Source organism: Silurus meridionalis, chromosome 28 (assembly GCF_014805685.1).
Source record: "Silurus meridionalis isolate SWU-2019-XX chromosome 28, ASM1480568v1, whole genome shotgun sequence".
Taxonomy (NCBI): Eukaryota; Metazoa; Chordata; class Actinopteri; order Siluriformes; family Siluridae; genus Silurus; species Silurus meridionalis.
Window position 1 is genome coordinate 1677501 of NC_060911.1, and position 24016 is coordinate 1701516.

Here is a 24016-nt window from a genome sequence, read left to right on the forward strand (position 1 = left end):
CTCCAGGGGAATAAAGTGAGTGTGAGTGAGTCTCCACTTCAGCTCGGCAAAATCGAACTCCATGTTTTAAGTGGAATACTGGAATAAAGCACACACACACACGCACACACACACACACACACACACGCACACTTTAAAAAACACACACAAGCTCCAAGCAAATGAAGTAGCAGCAATGTTTTATTTCAAATAAATGAAGAGATTATGGGGATTAAAATGTTCACTCGTTACTGTGTGTGTTTCTGCTGAAAAGAAAGAAGGAAAGAAAGAAAGAAAAAGACATGGTGAGAAAAAGAAAAAACAAATCATTAGCAAAATGTGCAATTTTTTTCAGATAAAGATGAGAGAAAACAGAGAGAGAGAGAGAGAGAGAGAGAGAGAGAAAGAGAATTTTATAAAAGACAGAGATAGAAAGACAGATAGACAAACAGAGAAACAGTGATTAGAGACACCAATATAAAAAAGAGACATGAAGACAGACAGACAGACAGACAGTCTCTCAACTCATTCTGATTAGCATGCAGCGCTCATCATTGTGTGAGAAGAAAGTGTGCATGAAATAAATTGAATGACCTTTACACTGCTCTGTCTAATATAGTGTGTGTGTGTGTGTGTGTGTGTGTGTGTATGTATTTGTGCGCGTCCAGCTTCAGCCAGGATGCTATTATTTCTCTGCACAGTGTAACCGATTCAATCACGACACCCGCTCGTGCGACTCTCAGTGTATTATTAAGGATTTTATTAGCTTTTTTCTGAATGCATGCGCTGTATTTTCTCTAATCTGTAACTCTGCGTCAAAACACCACTCGCCTTCAATGTGCTTCCCAAAATTGTTTTCGAAGAGGGCAAGACCCTGTGAATGTAGAACTCAGGAAGAAAAAGACCATGGGAACATAGAAAACTAGGAAATATAGGACCCTGGGGACAAGGAATTTAAAAACCGTAGGACCCTGAGAACGTAGCACCCAGGATCTATAGGAGCCTGAACGTAGAAACCTAGAAATAAATGATCCTGGGAGCAAATAGCACAGTTTTTTGGTGGACCTTGTTGACCGCCATAGGACCTTAGAGACATAGAACACAGGACCTGGAAACAAAGAATCCAGGAACTACAGGACTCTGGAAACATACCCCCCAAGAATTATAGGATTCTGGGAACCTGAAAGAACCTGGTTCTTTGTTCTTTGAGAACATAGACCCTATGAACTATTGGACCCTGAAAACAAAGATTCCAGAAACCATTGGACCTTGGAAACATTAAAAACTAAATGAACTTATGGCCTTTTGAAACGTAAATCCAGAGAACTCTAAGACCTTGGGAACAAAGATCTCCAGAAACATTGGGCTCTGTGAACATAGAACCCAATAACTATAAGACTCTGGAAGCATAAAACTCAGGAACCATAGAACCCTGGAAACATAAACCTTACGAATTATAGGGTCTTGGAAACAAAAGATCCAGAAAACTATCAGACCCTGAAAAGATGGAACATGGAACTAAAGGCAATACTGTGACCTGGAAACTTAGAACCAAAAAAACAAACAAACATAGAACCCTGTAAACAAAGAACCCATGAACCAATAGGACCCTGGGACCAAACTTATTAGTCCTTAAACAACAACTATATGTCCCTGGAAACAAAGAATCCAGGAATAATAGAACCCTGGATACAATGAATCCAAGAACTATTGGACGCTGAGAATATTGAAGATACAACTCAAGAAAATACTGTGTGCTCGAAAATAAGAACCCCCAAAAAATAAAGAAACCTGGAAACAAAGAACCCAGTAACCATAGAACATGTGGAGCTTAGAACCTAAAATTTATAGGACCCTGGGAACATAGAATCCACTAACCATAGGACCTTGTGAACGAAGCACCCAGGAACTATAGGACAATGTAAACACAGAATTCAGGACTCAATGGCCCCTGGAAACATAAGAAATGACTAGACCCTTGGAATATTTTGCACTGGAAAAAAAAGAACTTTAGGCATGTTGGTCCCAGAGAACATTGAGCCCATAGCATATTAAAGAGTAATAGGAAACAAGGAAACATGGAAATGTTGGCCCTGGGGAACATAGGGCCCTCAATACAGTATATAGCACCATGTGAAATAGGAGCCCCTTGGAAAAGGATGGCATGTCACCTCAAACCTGGGATCCATAAAGCCCCAGAAGCAAAGACCCTGTGAAATGTTGATGCTGGAAACATGGGGGCCTCAGTATAAAAGACCATCAGGAACACTAAGCTCTCAGAATATAGGACCCTGATAACAAAGTCCACAATATATCTAGGTTATACAGGTCCCCTATCCAGTAAATACAGAACCAGAAAAAAATGCCACTGGTTAAATTGGATGCTAAGAACAGTGTTGCTTCTTCATGAAGAGAATAGTGAGGTGATATTTCCAGGCAGGCAGTGAGGTCCCCAGGGAAGGCAAATTGTTTGTCAGAGATGGAGCGCAAAAAATTCCCCCTAGGCTTGGGACAACTTGCGCAATACCGCTTTGTTCCACTGAAAATCCACTGAAGTAGCACTTACTTTGGCAGCACTGCAAAATATATACCAGCATAGGCTTCCGTTGTCTTTCCACGTATCCTGACTCCATAATCCTGCTCTCGTGGTCGCGTTTTTCTTTTGTTTTTTTGTCTCACACTCCACGTGGCCTCCATCCTCTCCGTTCGATTTCTGGAGCAGCACCATTGAAATGGAAATGTTTAAAGTGCTCTTAAGCGATGTCAAATCACCTGGTGCTACCGAGATGCTGGATTACTGTCAGCAAATTGGCCTCTGTGCTTCATTTGGCTGTACACTTAAGTCTCGCTTACACTCTTCTCTCCGAATCAAGTAATGGATAGGAATCCATAAATCCCAAAGCAAAGCAGAGGAGGGAAATAAGCATGCCTATTACTGTGCAAAAGCAAAATGAATGCTGCCGTATGCTAAACAAAAATGTATTGTGTTGGGAGCTGGTGTGGAAGCATCCATTATTTAAGACTGCGCTTAAATTCGACACTAACCTGTAAAGAACTGCTCTGAATCACACCTTTAGGATCCCTATATGGCCCTGGAGATCTACTTGCTTTGTCACTTTTCTCATCCTCTGATTGCATGAAATAAAGTTGCAGCCTTTCTTCTGATGGTGTTTGATACTTAGTCGAGCATACATCCTTAAAAAACGACTCCATTAGGATGCTTGCATTGGAATTTTTGTCTCACAAGGCACCTAAATACAGAATGTAACTTTGTAAAAAAGGGACTTCTACATTGAGGCTGCATCAAGAAGTTTGATCTAAAGAAGTAGATAAAAAAAAAAACATGCTGGTGTTTGCATGAAACATTGTTATGGTGTATTGCAAGGGGAAATAAACATCATCTGAAAAGCACCAGCAGAAAAGCATGGAGCTTGCAGAATTTAAAGTGTAAAAACTCACATTTGAGGCTCCAGCAATATGGAAATAAGACCTTAGGAACGTAAGTCAAAGCAGCACCCTGGGAATGTAGGACTGTGTGATTTTGTGTAGCAGCCTGAGAATAAGAACTTGTAACTGGAGGACTCTACATTTATTAGTTACATTTATGGCATTTGGAAAACGCCCTTATCCAGAATGACTTATGTTTATCTCAATTATACAACTGAGCAGCTATGGAGTTCAGGGCCTTGCTCAGGGGCCCAGGAGTGGTAGCTTGGTGTGACTGGGATTTAAACTTACCAGCTATATGAGCCTAAAATCTCCTCAGGGCATTTGGTCGAATGCTTAATCAAGATGGCTTACAGGTAATTTTTTTTAATCTTTTTTTTTTTATATCTGAGCAGTTGAGGGTCAAGGGCCCAGTAGTGGCCAAAGGAATACAAGATCCTGGGAACATTGGGTCTGAGGGAAATAGGACTCTGGGAAAATAACATCCTGTGACTATAAGGTTCTAGAAACAGAATCCTGAGGAAATAAACTCTGACTATTGGGTTCTATGAACATAGGATGCTAAAAACATATGAGGCCCTCAGAAATTAGAACTTGGGAAGTATAAGAACCATAGGTGATGCCGAGAACATGAGAACCTCTGAATATAGGCTTCTACAAACATAGGAACCTGGGAACATATGGACCTAAGGGAATGGGACTTTGCATAATGAGCTTTGAGCATGGGCTTCAAGAAACATAGGATCCTAGAAACATATGACCTATAAAGTCACTATAGGGTTCTAGAAACATAGCATTCTGAGAACATGGGAACCTGCAACTATAGGGTTCTAGAAACATCATATTCTAGGAACAACAGGGTCTTGGAAAGCATAGGAACTTTTGTCCATAGGCTTCTAGAAACGTAGGATACTGTGAACATGAGAACATGTGACTATATGGTTCTAGAAATATAGGATCCTGGGAACAGAGGGACCTAGAGGAATGGAACTTAAGAAGCAAGAGAACCTTAAACCATAGGCTTCCTGGATCCTGAAAACATGAGAACCGGTAATTATACAGTTCTAGGAACATAGGCCCTGAGTAATGGGATTCTGGGAACATAACATCTATGGGGTAAGAGAAACAAAGGATCCTGAAAAACAAGACACTGGAATATACAACATGGGAACATTGGATTTAGGGTTTTCATTTCAAATCCAACTAGAAGCTCTGTAGAAGCCCTAGAACCACCCAAAAGAAACTTCTGAAGAGGGACTCCATTTTGTATTTTACATTCAAGGTTCCATTAAGCGTCCTTATGCATATCTGAGTCTTCCCTATAGTGGTTCCTGAACAGAAGCTGGAGAAGGATAAAGAAAAACAGCATGGCTTCATCTTTCACTACAGGAAACACAGAATCAGCACTCTTTGTGTGTGGGGGAGGAAGAAGAAGACAGAGAAGAACAACAGGGAATGTGTATGTAGGAGTTACAACGAGGAGAACTCGCATGAATCTGAAAATCCTGCCAAAAACTGCCTCTGGGTTGCTGGCTCTCGAGTCATCATTCGTTCTGCACATTTTTTTGTAATCCAACCGAACTGAAACGCTTGTTGATGAGCTGATGAGTTGAGCGGCGTGTATTAGGACTAGAAGTGGGAATCTTGTGATTCCAGCCAATTTTCTATTCAGCATGACACAAAGCCATTTTGAAGCATTTCTCAGAGCATATTGAGGGATCATGATGATGGTGTGACCTCGTTTAACTGTTAAAGCAAAAATGTCAAAATGCTTTAGCCTGGCGCATGTACAGTATCTGGATTTCTACAATGAAATTTCAAATGGGGAGTGCATAATCACTTTTAAATTAGTCCACATGTCCACACTAATACATTTTTATTTGAGAATGCACATTTTTTCCTCAATTATTTAGTTCGCTCACACGAAGATGCCGTTTTTATTAACGAAAATGTAGCTCTTCGAAAACGCTCTCCAAAGTGGATACATTTTAAAAGGGAGTGCAAAATTCGAAAAATGATGACGCATTTCTCTTACAGTTTGCTCATGCGCAGTACAGGGACTTAATTGAACCCGTATAATAACTGACCCTGCATCATAACTGACCCTGCATCATAACTGACCCTGCATCATAACTGACCCTGTATCATGGCTGACTGCAGTTTGGTAATAAGCTAGGATATGCAAGGAAAGAATTGCACTGTGCTGTAATATGACAAAAAACGTATAAAGGAACAAGCAGCGCTCTACACTGGCTTCCTGGCAGACATGGGATTTAAACCTTTTACTGGGGCAGAACATTTCCTGCTGTGCTGCCACTACCTGTCAAAAGAAGGGAAGATTGAAAAGGCACTTTTGGAAGTGCACAACAAGACATATTGCTATTAGTCGATATCAAAAAGCCATCTGAATGAACCAACATGGCATCTCTCTCTCTCTCTCTCTCTCTCTCTCTCAGAGTGAAATGTTTGGTAAAATGTTTGAAATAATAATTATTTTAATAGCCACCACAGAAAGAGCATCATTAAAAAAAACCCTTTCAAACATGTATAGCACATAATACTGTCACATAATGAGAAACATTGAACTTCCCATCCAAGGGCTCCCCAGTTTAACCCAAACTGTCGTTCACTGCTGCTTTCATTGCTGCTCTGCCCCATTATTTAAAAAATAGAGTCATGGTCTTTGCATTTTGATAAAAGACAACCTTGACCCTTATGCGTGCCACATGGAGAGCCCTGAGCAAGTTCAATATTGTACCTTTGTGTGAAGCCCATCACATTGTAACCTGAAGGACTTCAACTCGGCTTATTTTACTTGGTCAAGAAGGAAATTTAAATCTATATTTATGATTTGAATGAAGTTCAGAAACGAAGACCTGCAGCCCAAAATGAATAAAATATAGGGAAGAGGAAACTCTCAACCCTTTGAGGGCTTGTCCTACTGGTTCAAAGAAGAGAATCAATCTGGGACATGCATTAAAGGGAAAACATAAAATATAGTACTGAGGGACAGACACGGAGAGAAAGAAAGAGAGGGAGTGAGTCTGCCAAAGAAATTCCACCTTTCAGAAAAAAAAAAAAAAGAGAACAAAAGTTTGGGGTCCACCATTTCAGTAGATGTTGTGAGTGTGTTTGCATTAAAAGTTAATTGTCCTTGAAACAAAAAACAATAAATAAATAAATAAATAAAAGCCACTGGTTAGTCAGAACCTCTTACTTTATTCCACTCAATATGTTTCTGCAGAGGTGAAAATTCAACCCAAAGATTCAGACTCATGAACCAAAACTCATCAATGGTGGTCATTAACCCCAAAGAGTCAAGACTTAATCACAGACTGAGACTGACATGCTTTATAATAGGACCAATCACGGAATGCCTGATTGCAAACACTCTAGAACCAGGACCAATCTTAGACCACCTTAGACTCCAAACAAGTCAATTCAATTAATTTTTATTTCAATAAAATACATTTTGCTCTTTTAACAATAGACATTGTATCAAAGCAGCTTTACACAGATAATGTGGTGATAAAAAAATGAATACGTTCTTTATAAGTGTAAGTTTGTCCCTGATGAACAAGCCGGTGGAGACTGTGGTGAAGGAAAAACTCCCCGAGATGCTGAATGAAGAAACCTTGAGAGGAACCAGACTCATCCTCATCTGGGATCCATTTATTACAGATAAACGATGTTGAGGTGTTCAGTGATGATCAAATGCAAACTGTAGTCCAAATCCATCCTCAAAGCTCCTGTGCTACTCCGTAATTTCATGGATCCCCAAGGCGTTGATGAGAAACCGTCCCAAGCTGCACAGAGTTGCCTCCAATCGAAGAGAACTCTATCCAGAGGCCTGGACAAAGAGGGTGACAGGAAGAGAAGGATATGGATTATTATGTGTCCTGATTGTTATATGAAAGTTAATGTCACTGTGCAGTTTGGCAAGACTCGCTATGGCAGCAAAACTAAAATGGAGAACCAGAAGGTAACACAGACATGAGGGATCTCTGGGATAAGAGACGACCCACCACACCACTGTCAACAAACCTGAGTGAACGTGTGAGAGTGAGGAGACGACAGCATCCAAATATCCCAGTTCACCAAACACTCCATATCCATGATCCTCCAGATCTGCTCCTTTACCTCACAAACACCTACTTACTAAACACTCCACTAAGTAAACATGTTTATTTGTCTTTGACTACCAGATCCCAAAAACACTCTAAGATAAGCACTTGGGGGACACCTCAAATTATCCATCAATTCTAAATCCTGAAGAAAGCAGAGCAGTTTGATCTGAAAACACTTGGATCTGGACAGCTACACAAGTCCAGAACAATGTCAGAACAATCCAGAAATTGTTTGACTCCAATGATTCCATAAGAAGGACCAGATTTGAAATACATAAAATCACAGAACACATAACCGTTCAACAAAAGTTCCCAAGCAAGCCCAGATGCTGCAGAAGAAAGACGTATCAACGATCATCTTTGGACTGCTAAAGACTGCAGTCAGAGGCTCTCTAAACCTAACCATTTCTGAAGAAGACCAAAAATCCTAACCAATCACAGTAATTTAAAGAAGAACTATGGGCGGAAGGGAAGAGAATTGACACTGCATTCGGTCCGAATGTAGCCACATAACCACACTATTCTTCTACTTCAAACCTCATTTCTAAAACTCTTCTTCTGACAGACAAATCAAAGTGGCTCTTAAAACTGACTGACATGAAAGTGAATGGAGGCTGTTGTTGCTGTTGTCTTTCTGTAGAGCTGCACTGTAAGTGCACTCCACACACTCTTTAATAATACACACACACACACACACACACACACACACACACACACACACGGTGCTTTATGCTCCAAATGCGAACAAACCAAACAACTCATTAGAGCAACATCCTGTTTTGGTCCTTGGTCATGTTTCATTATTTAAAGCCGTGCTCTGTGTGACATCGCCGAAGGTCGTCTTCTCTTCCGATTGCGTTGTTTTTTTTTTTTATTTCTATACATTTGTTTAGTCGCTAGAAGCATTAACAACATTACTGGCAGTGAGCTCTTAGTAGCCGAACATTCAGAAGCCAGACTGAACACTGAACGCCGCCAATCAGGTCTCCAGCCAAAGCAGAGAAACAAAGCCGGACCAGTGAGTATCGGTGGACTTGAATGCAAATAGATGTTGTGTAATTGGATTAACAGTAGACCAGCAATCAGTAGATCGGGGCAGATGTGAAAAGACCCGTGAGGAGCCAGAGCAGACCCTGCGTAGTGCGTTTTGGTCAATCAAACCTACAGCCAAGGCAAAAATTTCATCAGAATGTTCTGAAAATGGACTCAAGCCAATTACATTAAGAGCAGACCAACAACCAGCCAATCAGGATAGATCTGGCACCACGACCTGGGACAGACTCCTGTACAAAAAAGAACGATTATTTAATTAAACCCCGAGCCAAACAAATCAGAATCAGGTGAGTTGGTGGGAAATTGACTTTAGCCAATTGATCAGGGTACAGGCATTTTCCCAAGCCCATCTTTCTTCCAATCTGTTTTTTTCCAATTCACGAAGCAAACAAATAGCCGAGAACGTGGTAATCCTAATGGCTAGCCAAATTATAATTTTTTTTCTCAATTTCTTTGGCCAATTATACCCAATGCGGAGCAATCGAATGCTCAGAATACGATTTAATGCTGTAAACGAATCAAAATCGGGGCTCCATTGAAAGACCTGTCAACTAGAAATGGGCGTTTCCAATCACCGACAGGTCACTCGTCCAGAATTGCACACGATCCCGATGATGAGCCAATCAAGGACCCCAGACGTGACGCCTGAGCGCCGTCTTCGACTGCACATTGTAAACAACAAGCGCAAGACGAGGCACGTCGCGCTACAATGAACACACAAATTTACTTAATAGAGTGAACATAATGTCACACGCTGCCTCGTTAGACGAGCCGAGCGACGGCTATAAAGTTTAGCTCTCCACATAAACAGTATAAAATATGACGCCGGAACGCTAAATGGCTTCGAATAATCAGCAACATAGACAAGACAAGCAGCCGCTCAGGTTACAAATGACTTTTCTCATTAAGGATAATAAGATCCATCTACGTATCTATCGCTATAATTAATAGATCAGAGGTAGAGTCATTGCTCGGGCTCTCGCTAATTACCTCTGCGGCGTGATTAAAAGCCGAGCAGATTTATAACCAGTCACCCAAAACAGAAGCAGCACGAGGACAAGCCTGCTTTTAAAAGTCGCAGTAAACATTCGTCTGGCTAAAGTTTTATTGTAGTATGGTAAATATACTTTTCATTCTTTTTAATATTTAATTATAATGAGCGGAAAAAGGTTGTATTATGTACAGGACGAAAAGAACCTTCAGCGGCAGCTTGAAAAATAAAGAAATAAATAATTAAATAATTATATATTCAGAAACGACTATTTTAAGTTATAATTAAACAATAGACAAAACATTGTCAATTATTTGGTGTACTGTAATTATCTGAATTATAAAGCTTATTTTCATATGCATTTTTCTTTTCTTTTTTTTACTTTGAAGTGCAACTATATGCTTAAAAAAACTATAACTTAAAAAAATGTGAAAAATTATGAATGAGTACATTTCAAATGTATTTTTGTTATTTTAAACAGTAAAGTGCACATTTATTATAAATAATTGTAGAACTTTTAGAATATTGTAAAAAAAAAAGAAAAAAAAAAGTGAATAAATACCAAAAAAACAATAAATATATATAAAAATTGTGTAAGTTTCGAATTTTGAAATAATAATATCAAAATAACAATAAATAGATAAATAATAATAAATAAAGTGTTGTTTATTTAATAAAATAATGTAACAAGTCTGAGTTTTGTAAATTAATAATATCTAAATAAGTAAATAAAATAATAAAAACAATAATAGTAATAAAAATACTACTACTACTAATACTTATTTAGTAACAGTTAAAAAAAAAAAAACATTTCTATGCAAATTTTTCAATCCCTTTTTCATTCTCATGGAATGGATACAATTGCCAAGGACATGTTAAAATAAACTCGCTGCTGTATAAGAGAAATAAAGCACTTCATTCCATGTTGTTAAAAGAAAACGATCAATTTTCAGGTCAAGAGGCTTCATAGTCATTTCAACCAATTACAGTGCGGAACACAGTAAAATGAGACAACGATTATCCAAGACCACGGAGCTCCATGGAACAACCAAAATTACATAACGTGTGCAAACAACATTTAGTGCAACATGACAACAAAATATCACCAACACTGAGCAATGCAAATATACTGTCCATATAATCTAAATACTCTACATCTAAATGCCTGGTGATGACTGGGTAGAAGTTGTGAAAAAAAAAAACCCTGTGCTGTTGGAGGCAAGAAAGCCCAATGATCTTCTCCACTGTCTTCAGGTTCAGTGTCAGGATGCAAAATGGTGCGATTCCCAAATCAAGCAGTGATACGACTGCTCAGGTTCTCAGGCTCTCAACAGTCCTTGTGTAGGATGTGGTGAGAGCTGGGCTTTCCTCAGGCTCCACTGGAAGTAAAGATGCTGCTGTTCTTTCTTGTTGGAGCTGGTGTTAAGAGACCAGATGAGGTTCTTGACACAGAGGAGCTGTTGATGTTCAGCACATTGTGGTTCAGCATGAACTCTAATCGCTAATGAAAGCAATTTAACATGAGCAGCACCAAATCCCAAACGCATTGATATTCCAAAAGCCAGGCCACTTGGGGTCAAGAGAGTTTGCGCATGCAGTACCGTCCTCCATTTGATCGACAGTGTACATGCCAATTAGCAGGAATTTCACCTATAATTGAACAGAAAATCGGAACATAATTACTGATTAACTGATCTACTCTGTGTGATTGGAATGATTCAGTAATTTCACACTCCCAGCGAGGCGATAATGGGTGTCACTTGCCTGTCTTCATCACTGTTTGTTGACCTTTTGCACTCGTTAAACCGAAAAAAAAAAGAAAAAAGAATTAATATTCGAGCCCGATGCTGGATAATCTGCACCGACGCGGGTTCGAGCCCGGAGACGTGTTTACTCAGAGTGTTTAGGAGCCGCAGTTAACCTCGGCCAAGGTCGCTTATTTCAGCTGCCGTTCTCCATTTTCAGGCTTGTTGTGGCCTTGTATTGCTTTCTGTGAATCCTATCAGCTTTACCATTACCCACAAGGCTTTCTAATTTCGCTCGATTTGAGCCCGCGGTGGTGGCGAGCGAAAGGAAATTGCAGGGTCACGCCTGAAAAAGCAAAGATACGGGACAGAGCGGGTTTCGCTTCGCCTTTGTTTGCTTCTTGTTTAACATTTTTAAATAAGGCTCGCCTGAATTCACGATCGGGCCGCCTTTTTATTTATTTATTTGTTCTTTTATTCTCAGTGTCTCGCTGTAAACAAGAACCCAGGGGCTTTATGTCATATTAAAGCGTAAAAGAAATATTCGGAGGTTATGAGGCGTGATCTGGTGGCCGAAGACAAATGGAGCGAGTACACAAGCGTTAAATTCCTCTAATAGCGAAATCTAAGAGCAATAAACAGCTAACGAGCTCTGATATGATCTACTAGCTGGAGGACTAAGCATTATCGAATGAATATAAACGAAGTCCAAGTGAATTACACAGTCTGAAAAACATTAACAACAACATAAAGAGTCTAAACAAAAAGGGCCTATTGTGTCTAGAACAAAGAAAACAGAAAAACCTTTTCCAATTTGCGTGGCTGAAAAAGAAAAAGCATCGTCCTTTCACGCGTACATGAAAATGACACCCAATTAAATATGATTTCAGGGTCAGGCTTTCGAAAAGGTTTATGGCGTCTTCATAGCCATATTACGAAGCACTTCTTCTTCTTCTTCTTCAAATAGCAGTCATTGTGGAACTGTCTGACTGCCATCTAATTCCCGACAGCACAATAAGATCACTTTTAGCCCAACAAAAGACGTCGGGGGAAGCGGCGAATTTGATTGGCGCCCCATTATCGTCCACGGCGACGATTTATTTTGGAAACGACAAGCTGTTACCGTGTTCTTTCGCCTCCGTGTGCTAAAACAATGCGGATAGCATATGGGGCTCATCTAATTAATGTGAAAATCATTCATTAATCACGTCATACAAACTAGCATGTAATAATCTGGATTTAATGAGCTAGCAGCATGCCGTGACAGATGACACGTTTCTCTGAGTGTAAGCAAGATGGGGATGAGATCTGCAGGGAGAAGGAGGTCTGGTCCATTCCAGTAGCCATCTATCCATCTCTCTAAATGTGTATTGATCACTTTATTTACTCATGAAATCCATCCACTTATTCATCCATACATCCGGTCGTTTATCTGTCCGTCCGTCTGCCCATCTGTCTGTGTATTCATCTGTTTGTCTTTCCATCCACTGATCCATTTATTACCCATCTAATACATCTATTTACCTATATATCGAACTGCCCATTCACACATTCAGCATTTATTTTTTCAAAGAATTAATCCATCCATCCATCCATCCATCCATCAATGCAATAATACATCTACATACTGAATTTGTCCACCAATCTAGTCAAGCCAGCCAACCCATCCATCCATCCTTCCAGATTTCCACCCAGTCATCATTTCATTTATTTATTTTTTCTCTCTATTTAGTTACTATTTAGTCTATGAAATCCATCCATAATTCCTTTCAATTATCTTTTGAGTTATTAATTCCTTAACAGTCCACCAATCTACCATTCCATGCATCAATCCATCATCCATCCATCCATCCATCTATCAAAACATACATTCATGATCCATCTATCTATTCATGTGTCCATTCAGTCATCAATCCATTAATGCATCTATCTAAGTGTAACCCATTTATGTTTTCATGGAATCCATCCATCATTTTAGTTTATTTTTTCTCTATTTACTAAGTTATGAAAATGCATTTATAAATTGTGCCTTAATTGTAGTTTTTTAGATTTGTAAAATCTGCCAATCCATCCATCCATCCATCCATCCATCCATCCATCCATCCATCCATCCATCCATCCATCTATCAAAACATACATTCATGATCCATCTATCTATTCATGTGTCCATTCAGTCATCAATCCATTAATGCATCTATCTAAGTGTAACCCATTTATGTTTTCATGGAATCCATCCATCATTTTAGTTTATTTTTTCTCTATTTACTAAGTTATGAAAATGCATTTATAAATTGTGCCTTAATTGTAGTTTTTTTTAGATTTGTAAAATCTGCCAATCCATCCATCCATCCATCCATCCATCCATCTATCCATCTTGCCAGTCACTTCATCTATCTATCTATTCATCCATCCATATATACAAATTAATAGCTAAAAGAGGAGTCAAAAACCTGCACAAAATAGTGAAAATATCTAAATTCTGCTAAAACAAAGACAGAATAATCAGCAGCGAAATGAAAGAACAACAGAGAGACAGAACTCGATCAGTAGGTAAAAGTGGGTTCAAGAGGAACTTTACATATTGTACTTTACCTGTAGGGTTTATTGAGGGAAAAAAAACAGAACTGTTTCTGTTGTATATAAATATTAATAAAAGCATTGCTTTGTTTCAGGCTGAATTTCATTCTTCTGTTTATGATTCGCAGATTCATTCAATCAAAGATTTAGCGTTTTCTGTCTCCCTCCTGAACTCTGTCCTTTGAATTGCTGTGTAATTGCATCACACTCAGGGCATGTTCTCACTCTCGACATCCATACTTACACATATTCCTTTCCCCCGAAGCTGCTCATTGAAGAGAGATTTGAACATTAGCTGATGTGCTAAATCATGCGTGGTGCTGGACGGAGAGGAATCAGAGAAGCTTCTCTACTCTCTCACGAGACGAATCCCGTTGCCTGGCCATCCATATCCGTATCCAAATCCATATCATGCTCGCTCATATCCTTGCCAGTGATTGGATTCGTTGACCCGCTCAGTGGTTTTTATGCTAATGATGAAAAGATTGTAAGTTCTGCAGACAGCGCTGGTCCTCGAGCAAGAACATTAATCTTCAGAGGATAGCCTAAATTAAATTTGCTCACTTATTAATCGCTTTATATCTCATTCGTGCATTCATCTTCAAGTAAGCTCTTTATCCAGAGTCAGGGTCTCTGTGGGATTCCAGTCCATCGCAGGAAAGCACATACATTCATTACTATCAAAGGGCGATTCTGCTGATAGGATAACCAGATATCGGGTTGTTTTCAGGTCAGAGGAAACTAGAGAACTGGAGGAAAACCCATGTGGACAGTGTGGATCCAGAGGCTGTCACTGAACCATGAATGCTATAAAAGGAAATGGAGAACTTAAAAAAAAAACATGAAGAACATTGGAAGAACATGCAAAAATCCACACACGCGTTAACCCGAGCTAATTAGACAGGAGAAGCTTTGGAAATTCTACTAATTAGTGTACAAACGGTCACAGGTTCTCTTCTGATCCAAAAAACATCACCACTTAATGTCATGCCAGATCACCTGAGTTCCTAAATAATACACTTCAGTTCCTTGTTGATTAATACTGCATTAACTGAAGGGTTCTACTTCTTCTGGACGGAGTTCTCTTCAAATAGAAACCAGTTGCTCCTGTCAAGCATGTTCTCTCCATCCTTGAGAAAAGACCCATAAGGTTTCTTTAGAGGGTTTCATTTAAGAACCAATTACATGGGGACATGAACATGAGGAGAACTCTCAAGTACCTCAATGAGGGAACTATAATGAATGAATATCAGGTGTTGAGGAGGTATTTTTAAACCAGGTTCCTCTCAAGGTTTCTTCCTCATTTCATTACTTGGAGGTTTTTTTTCCTTGTCATCTCCGGCTCAGATTAAATACAGATATGCTGCGAGCGCTAGCCCCGCCCACTTATTCTAACCTTTATTATAACCAGCTATAGCGCTTCATTGGTGGTAGACTTCATAAGGATTTGCAATAACGAGACACAAACATAACACTTCTGGATGCAGTGGAACCGCAGGCGGGTGCAATTTCATCGCGCTTAGTCAGAGTCTGGAAATCGGCCTGCGGTTTCCCTGCCAGTATCATTCCATCGTCGCTCCTTGATGAGCCATCTCCACCGATAAGTAAGAGTCCTGTTGGTGATATTTAAAATGACATTTTATTTATGGAGGACGTCAGAGCCGGAGGAAGAGTAAAGCTCTTTGTGATGGAAATTGAAAAATGAACAGCGCTTTGTTATTACCGAATGCATAAACGTATTTAAATTCATGAGATTCCACCGCCGCCGTGGCCCGGAGAACAAACGTCTGAGTGTGTGTCCTTATCGAGACGGCGGATCTGAAACCTGCTAATTTACTCTCAAGGAGTTGCTATGATAACGGATTTGGGGTGATATGCTAGCGCTGCGCTAACTTTTACATTGCTATTCTCATGTTAATAACATCCACGTACGCTAGAATTACGCTAATGCATATTTTTGTTAATTCGTCAAAAGTTTGTGGGCACCACCAAAAGATTGGTTCAAAATCTCATTCCTAATTCAGTCTCTATTTGCTCTCCGCTCTTTCCAGAGATGTTTCATTAGATGTTGCGGAGATTCATTGAACCGCAAGGGTGCTTTTACTGTCAGATACTGATGTCGGTGAGTTGAGGAGGGTCCTGTAGTGCAGTCAGCACAAAGATGTTCAAAAGGGTTGGAGATCTTCCACAAGGCAAAATTTCATGACACCGCATCCAAAGACGTCCAATACAATTGGTGACTTTGTGGGAACATTTTAGGCAAGAAGCACAGATAGCTGGTAAAATCAGGTGTCCCAATACTTTTGGCAACATGTATGTTCATTTTTTTCGCCACAGCAAATCATCAACTAGAAACATTTTCTTGTATCAGTAACCCGTAATTGATTATTATAATTTTTTTTCCAATTGAATGAAAAATTTAGGTTATTGTGCGCTTTAACGTCCATCAGACTGACAGGCATCCTGCTCCTTCACAGAGTCTCTCTCTCTCTCTCTCTCTCGCTCCATTTCTTTCTCTCTGTATACCCTGATATGAAAATGTCTCATTGAGGATGTGGATCCTTTTTTCATATTTTCCTCATTTCCTCCTCTCATCTTTACGTCTCTGTCGACGTGTGGTTTCCCAACCAAATGAAAATGTAGGCTTTTCTATTTTCAGAGGCCATAATTATATTTTTTTTCTCTCTCTCTCTCTCCATCCTTCCTTCCCTCCTCTTTCTACCCTTCATGCAGGTCTGCGCTCCACTCGGCCTCCCAGTCTTCAGAGACCGAGCCTGGCAGAAAGTTGGCACGAGGCAGACGCGAGGCTGGCGGAACACGAGCCCGTTCATCGCCCTCGGGTTAAACGGACAAGATGGCGGCATGAAGGAGGGGGAGGAAAAAGAGTTTTCTCAGGGAGGAAGAAAAAGGCTGTTAGCGTTCCATTCAAGCGGAAAGCCAAGACAAAAAGCCTTTGTCAAGAGCAAGCAGAGTTCGTATGATCCCAGCGGTCATGCTAGTGCACTCGCCATCATTCAGCGCTAGTTTCTCAATCTCAGTCTGGTTCGTGTCGTGCCTCGGAGCACAAGAACTTCCCATCAAATTCGACGGCACCATTTCACAAAAACGACCAGTCCAGAATGACTGAGCTTCAATCCAAGCTATTCTGAAAAATCGTAGACTATGGCGGGAGAAAAGATGATTAATAATTATATAACGCTAAGATCGCTAACTTTCAATTCTGTCAGTCAACAACCCTGACGACCTTTCAGAGAAAGCTATTTCTGAAGTGATGTTTACCCTGATGCTTCTCAAACACTTGCCAAAGCAAAGCAGTATAAAAGTGTATAAAAGTGTAATCCAGGTGAGAGAAAACGATGACAGGATCCACAGTCTGAGCCTTTAGGAACCAAACTCAGATTCGGTTTAGGCGTGATGAATCCTTTAAGCAGAGTTGTTGAGAAAAAAAAACCTGTCAAACCGAACAGAAATGTCAAAGCATGGAAACGAATAAAACAAAAAAAATAGGAAAAGTTCAGGTGAGAATGTAAGATATAAAAAGATGCACATGCAGACATACAGATAGACAAATGGTGAAGATGGTAGAGGAGAATAGTGGAGAGATGACACCTTCACTGTCAATAAAAATCACAGAGGCCACACCTCCTATATCGAAACCAACATACAGAAAGGCCACACCTCCTTAATTAAGACTGAGATACAGACAGGCCACACCTCCTTAATTAAGACTGAGATAAACAAAGGCCACACCTCCTTAATTAAGACTGAGATACAGACAGGCCACACCTCCTTAATTAAGACAGATAAACAAAGGACACACCTCCTTAATTAAGACTGCGATAAACAAAGGCCACACCTCCTTAATTAAGACAGACATACAGACAGGCCACACCTCCTTAATTAAGACTGAGATACAGACAGGCCACACCTCCTCTTCACTACAGCACTTAATTAGAATCAGCTTATTTGCAGTTATAAATGCACTCAGCTTTTCTCCTCTAATTTCAGTCAGAAAGAAAAAGTGTAGTCAGATGCGTGACTGTAAATAAATAACCGTACAGTTCCATTTTGATGTTGATGGACGTTGTTCTTGCTGTAAGGTCTGCACTGACCAGAAGAATATCGAACAGGACGTGGCTGAAATATTAAGAAAGTGCGTTTTAGCGTTGGCATGGAAATCCACACTCGAGGAAGAAGAGGAAAGGCTCGTGCCCACACAATGAGATCTCAAACCTGTTTTCCCATCGACTCTGAAGAAAAAGGATCAAACACACCAACACACACTCAGAGAGTCTGGCAGGCAGTGAGGGGTATGAGCAAGATGAGGATGAATGCATAAAGAAAGAGAAAGAGGCAGGAAGACAAAGCAAGCGTGTGTTGAAGGTTGAAAAAAACATGAGCCATCAAATGATAATGAAATGTAATTATACAGATGGGATTTAAATGGAAAAGACAGTTTGGAGTAAATTGTAATTAGGAACGATACGCTTGACCTGTTACAACGCAGGACATTTTCCTCTCACTGACACCCCTGAACATTAATCTATACTGTACTCCAGGAGAAATTCCTAAACGTCCTAATGAATCTGCCTGAAGATTAAATGAATAAAAGAATAAAATGAAACTATATTATCAAATGCATCCAGCTTTTCTGCTATAACTCCACCTCCAAATTTTAGTGGGCAGAGCCTAGATGTAGCTGATTCCTGTCCTAAATCATCTAAAATATAGTTTAAATCATGTTTTTGCTACCCTATACAGCTCATTCATTTATCTCATTTCACATTTAGTCCCCATTTGCCATTGTAATAACCTCCATTCTTCTGGGAATTCTTTAGATTTTCTTTCAGCCACAAGGGGGCATCAGGTACTGCTGTTGGTAGGGAGGCCTGAGGTGGCATTCCAATTTAGGATTGGTTCTCCAAGTTCAAGTGAAGGGAAACAGTTTAGGGAAGGACCACATACACGGATCAGGCATAACATTACGACCACCTGCCTAATACTGTGTTGGTCCCCTTTTGCTGCTAAAACAGTCGTGACCCGTTGATCATCAACAGTCTGAACTTCTTCAGCAGTTTGAGCTACAGGAGCTCTTCTGTTGGATTGGACCACACGGACCAGCCGTCGCTCCTCATGTGCCTCAATGATCCTCAGCCGCCCACGAATCTGTCTCCGGTTCAACACTGTTCTTTCCTTGGACCACTTTTGATTCTTGATTCTAACCACTGCAGACCAGGAACATCCCACAAGAGCTGCAGTTTTGGAGACACTCTGACCCAGTCGTCTAGACGTCACCATGTCAAACTCACTCAAATCCTTACGCTCGCCCATTTTTACTGCTTCTAACATCAACTTTGTGCATAAAATGCTTAATAAATAAATCTACCCACTAACAAGTGCCATGATGAAGAGATCATTCATGTTCACTTCACCTGCCAGTGATCTTAAACTTATGCCATATACACCGATCAGGCTGGACAAATGCATCAGCCATTAGACACCCAAGATGCCACAGGTACATTGTGAAAAAGGGGTCTTTTACTTTCCTGTGAAAAAAGTGTTGTAAATTTTTTTTTCCCCTCATGTTTCCTTTTTCTATTTTGTGATTAAAGTGGAGAAATTGTAGCCTGCAGCTCTATACAATGCATGGAACAACATTCAAATGTTAAAGATGTATTATTGTACTGTATTAGTGTACTGCATTAGCTGGATTATTTGATTTTGACGCTTACAAAACACACACACGTCTCTCAATATAGTTTTCCATCTTGATTTCATTTAACCAAATAACCACAGGGAAAAAGCTCAGCAGCGATTTCTGCAAACTACAGCCATTACAGCTTACAATGTTGATGCCAATCAGGTGTAATGACTTCTCCAAACCATGTCAGACAAAACTAAGTCTCAAAACACGACCATGGCGAACAAAGAAAGAAAAAAATGGCTGAAGTTTGTGCTGTTTATCTACACTTGATAGACACAACCTAGCACCATCTAAAAAAAAAACTACCTGAGCTCTTTAAATCTGCTCCAATCCTACCACCATGTAGAACCTTCCAATCCCCTCTGCTTAAACCCTGGACTGGAGATTTATTATTAAAATTTAACCCTTGACAACCTTCCACCTTGCAGAACCATCCAACCCCCTGCCAAGAGTTTATCTCAAACCCCACACAGATTTATAATTATGGAGTTTATTCGTTGATAATCTACCACCTTGTACAACCTTCCAACCTCCAGAAACATCCTCACTTGTAACTCATAAGCATACAGAATTCAGCACAATCTTCACCAGGAGTTTTTTCCCCTCAAGACAAACCACATTATAGAACCATCAAGCTTTTAGCTCGACACCTGCTTGTGAAGAATCAGCATTTGCAGAGTTCACTTCCAGACGATCTTCCACAGGAGTGTCCAATCTTTTACACAAAGGGCTGGTGTGGGTGCAGGGTTTCATTCCAACAAATCAATGGCCACACCAGATATTCATTGAAAATCAAAATCATTAGATTTAAACAGGTAGAATTTGGTGTGGACTTGCTTGGTTAAATTTAAAACATGCACCCACAAAGGCCCTTTGCAGAAAAGATTAGACACCCCTGATGCAGATGTTTCAGAGTTTAATTCCTGAAGAAGTCCCAACCCCTGGAGCTCTCTGTTTAAGTGTCTAACCATCTTCCACCCAGTTCCTGGTCATTTATAAGCACTAAGCTTTCAGCCTGAATAGCTTTCAGAACTGAAACTACAGGTTTTTAGTTCCTTGGATATCGACCACGAAGCAGAACCGTCCCAAACCTCCAGAGTACACCAGAGCAGTGTAAAGCACAGTTCAACAACTCCCAGTTGACAACATGCTGAAGTACTGCTACCACTGAACAGCACCAGCGTGCAGAGCTCATGTTTAATCTTTTTAACATTGACCACACAAACCTCTGTATGTACATTTCTCTTTTTTGGTTTTCTTGTTTCACCATTTTCTTATTTTTTTATCCTCTGTGGCACCCTCTGGAAAAGTGCACACTCATTAATAAAACTACACACAGGTGTGTGCTTATTAACAGTTACTTCCTCCGGCTTCACAAAAACAGCCCTCAACCGCACCCTTGCTTCTACACAGATCTCCATGCAGCACAGGGACACTGTCCTGCTGGAACAAGGTTAGGTCTCCTAGTTCAAGTTAAGGGAAAACTTACTTTTAACACATCCAATGACATCCTGTACATTTGCCGTCCTAATACACCTACGTCTATGTCTGCATTGATCCAGATAAATGTGAAAATGGTGCTTTCATGTTAAAAAGAGCACACTGTAGTTTTGAATCATTTCTCAAAAGTTGCTCATTCACACTGAAACCACTGAAAATTCTTATGCAAGATGCTTTGACCTGCATCGTTTTCAAAAAGCTGTTTTCGTCGTGTGGAAAAGCCATCTTTAAAAAGGCCAAAATTGAGATAAAAATCTGCGTTTTCAAAACAAATTGGTTGTTGTGGACCTGGCCAAAAATTTGAGACCAACCCTGCTCTTGGGGATTTATATATTCCAAAGTTATAAAGTTTCAACCACCATGGAAAAGCCCACAACCTATAGCAACACTGTTCCTGGTCTTTTTCTAAACCAGGACTTCACACCAAACCCTGCACTTGGAGATTTAATTCAATTCAATTTACTAGCTTCATTTGTAGAGTACTTTCAACAATGGGCAGATCTTCCCAGAGATAAAGTGCTTATAATGTTATATATAGATATAAAATATATAAATAAAAGTGTATATTTGCTCCTTATAATTGTAAGTTTATCACTATTGAGTGAGCCAGTGGCGACTGTGGTGAAGGAATACCTCCTTGTGATGTACCATGAAGAAGAAACCTTGAGAGGACCCAGTCTCAAAAGGGAGCCTATCCTCAGCACCAAATGTCCATTTATTGTTGAGGTGTTCAGTGATGGTGCTTAAATGCAGTTCCTCAGGAACTTCATGGATCTTTTGGCTCTTGATTTGATTGATCAGAGTCTGTGTTTGTTTCGGTTGAACCTTCCAAACCCCGCAGCAACACCAATCCTAGAGATTCATTACCATCAAAGACTTTTGTCTAAAATCCTGCTGTTTGAGGTTTCACCCCACACCCCACCCCAACCCTTGTAGCCTTATTTATACCCACCAAGTTGTCACACTTTTCTCCTGAACATTTATCATGCCAGAGCCTCCATTTCCAAACGTTTACCAGTGCAGCTCCAGCCTTAATTGAGCACACCTGGCTGTAATATTCAGCTGCTTCAAAACACTATGATTAGCCCGAGCAGGTAAATTAAGATTCGCCGGCTTTGGAGGCAAACTGTGCTGATTGGCAGAACTCCAGGATTTTGGACTGGCCACCATTGGTATTAATGAATAGCTCGGGCGCACACTAGATTCTGAGAGCAAATCTGAGTTGCTAATGAGGCTCCAAGGGAAAATAACCAGGATCTAATTTCTCCAAGTCTGCAAACTGTGCAGCTTGTACAGCTTTATTTTTAGTGCCAAATGTCCAGATCACCATAGATGAATCCAAGCACATCATGCCTTCTGCTCTCACAGATTGATTTTACTGGAACATACACCAAAAAAGAAAAGAGAAAAGTCATCAAAATTGTGCTAAGAATTTGAACCAGTGTGAGCTCCCTAGGGTTATATTAATACAGATACATTTCAAAATGACATTTTTGCATGAAAAAAAATGCCCCTTTTTCAATAGTCGCTCATACACACTCAAACGTCTGAAAATGCAACCTGAAAATCTCTGCCTGGCTTTAATTTTATTTTCCGGCTCTTTAAACTGCTGCAGCAATGACTTAAAAAATGTCATAATTTTCCTCCATTTTCAGTCATACAAAAAAATTCTGTTTCAATTAAGGCCGCCTCTTTTCTGGAGTTTACTCCAAGCATGGTCAGTGCCTTCCTTTACCCTAGAACGGGTTACATTTCAAAAGGCGCCTTTGGTTGTCCCACGACCTGTCAGGCTCCAGGCAATCTATCCTCCTTCTTTTCAGGCCCCAGACCAGAAAAAGCTGAATTTGCCGTGTCCGGTCAGAGCACCAGGACAGGTCCGTGAAGGAAGTCGAAACAACTGTCTGCTACGGCGCTCAGAGAAGAGGCCTTCCTGTGAACAAGCAGACACTTAGCAGGTGTATTGTCAATGCAACTGCATCCTCCTATGGGTTCTCTTGTCGGGTTAGAGCACACTCAACCCGAATTGTGGCAGGCTCTAATGCTTGGTTCCCTCCAAAACATCTGCACAATGCAGGCTGATCCACCCTGCTGACCTTTGTCAACTTCTGGTCCACTCCTGGCACCTCTGTCTTTCGACCTAGCTGTGCCCTCACACACTAGGCAGGGACTGGTCAGTCTGGTGGTATTGGACTCTCGTTCCCAAAGCGTTGTTGATGCAGCTTGAGTTCCTGAAACGTCTCCAGTAGCCCTGGTTCCCTGACAGAACGAGACGCTGCGCCTCCATGCCACACTGCCAGCATCCCTGCAGTGCTTCCTTTTCCTTCTCAGAAGCTAGCACCAGCTTTCCATTGGACAGATTACATTACATTATTTAATTCAGAGCGTGGACAATGTGGAAGCGTTTCCAAAGCATTGTTTATGCAGCGTCTTATTTAACCAGGGTTAAATACCTGGAGATGTTCTTGTGGTTCTTGCCTTGATGACAGTGATCTTCTAAACATCTCTCTTGTAATCAACTCCCTTTTCCCTAACAAAACTCCTCTTCCACATCTTTTAATTACCATCTCTACATTTAATTAAGACTTTTAACTACTCTGCTCATTTCTCTGGGTTAATTACGCAATTAATTAGCCAGGCAGGTTCCTCTGTCTAATCTGTGATTGTCTAGGACCACTGGTTTCTACTCAGCCATTAGTTTGTGTCTCTGCCGTGTGATTGAATCCCAACTCACGGAGCGCCAGTGCTCAAGGCTCGAACTCTTGGTCATGACGGGCTCCTTCGATTAACCTCTGAATCGAAAAAAGTCACGGTGCAACTTAAACCGTTACTCACCAATTTCAAACGTCCTGATGACTTTTACAGCCAGGTCTCCAGATCTACAGGTCTCAAAGTC

At 40.4% G+C, this 24016-nt stretch overlaps 1 long non-coding RNA gene across 1 annotated transcript in view; it reads right to left on the reverse strand.

Annotated features, from left to right (window-relative positions):
• LOC124381257 overlaps nt 1-22113 on the reverse strand; it is a 36009-nt gene extending 13896 nt beyond the window's left edge. Inside the window, exons 1-2 of the long non-coding RNA XR_006924817.1 lie at nt 22076-22113; nt 1-78 (exon numbers count right to left, since the gene is read on the reverse strand). The exon at nt 1-78 is cut by the window's left edge and continues 17 nt beyond it. This is a non-coding gene — a long non-coding RNA (uncharacterized LOC124381257). The remainder of the gene's footprint in view (nt 79-22075) is intronic.
• Between the last annotated feature and the right edge of the window lie 1903 nt (nt 22114-24016).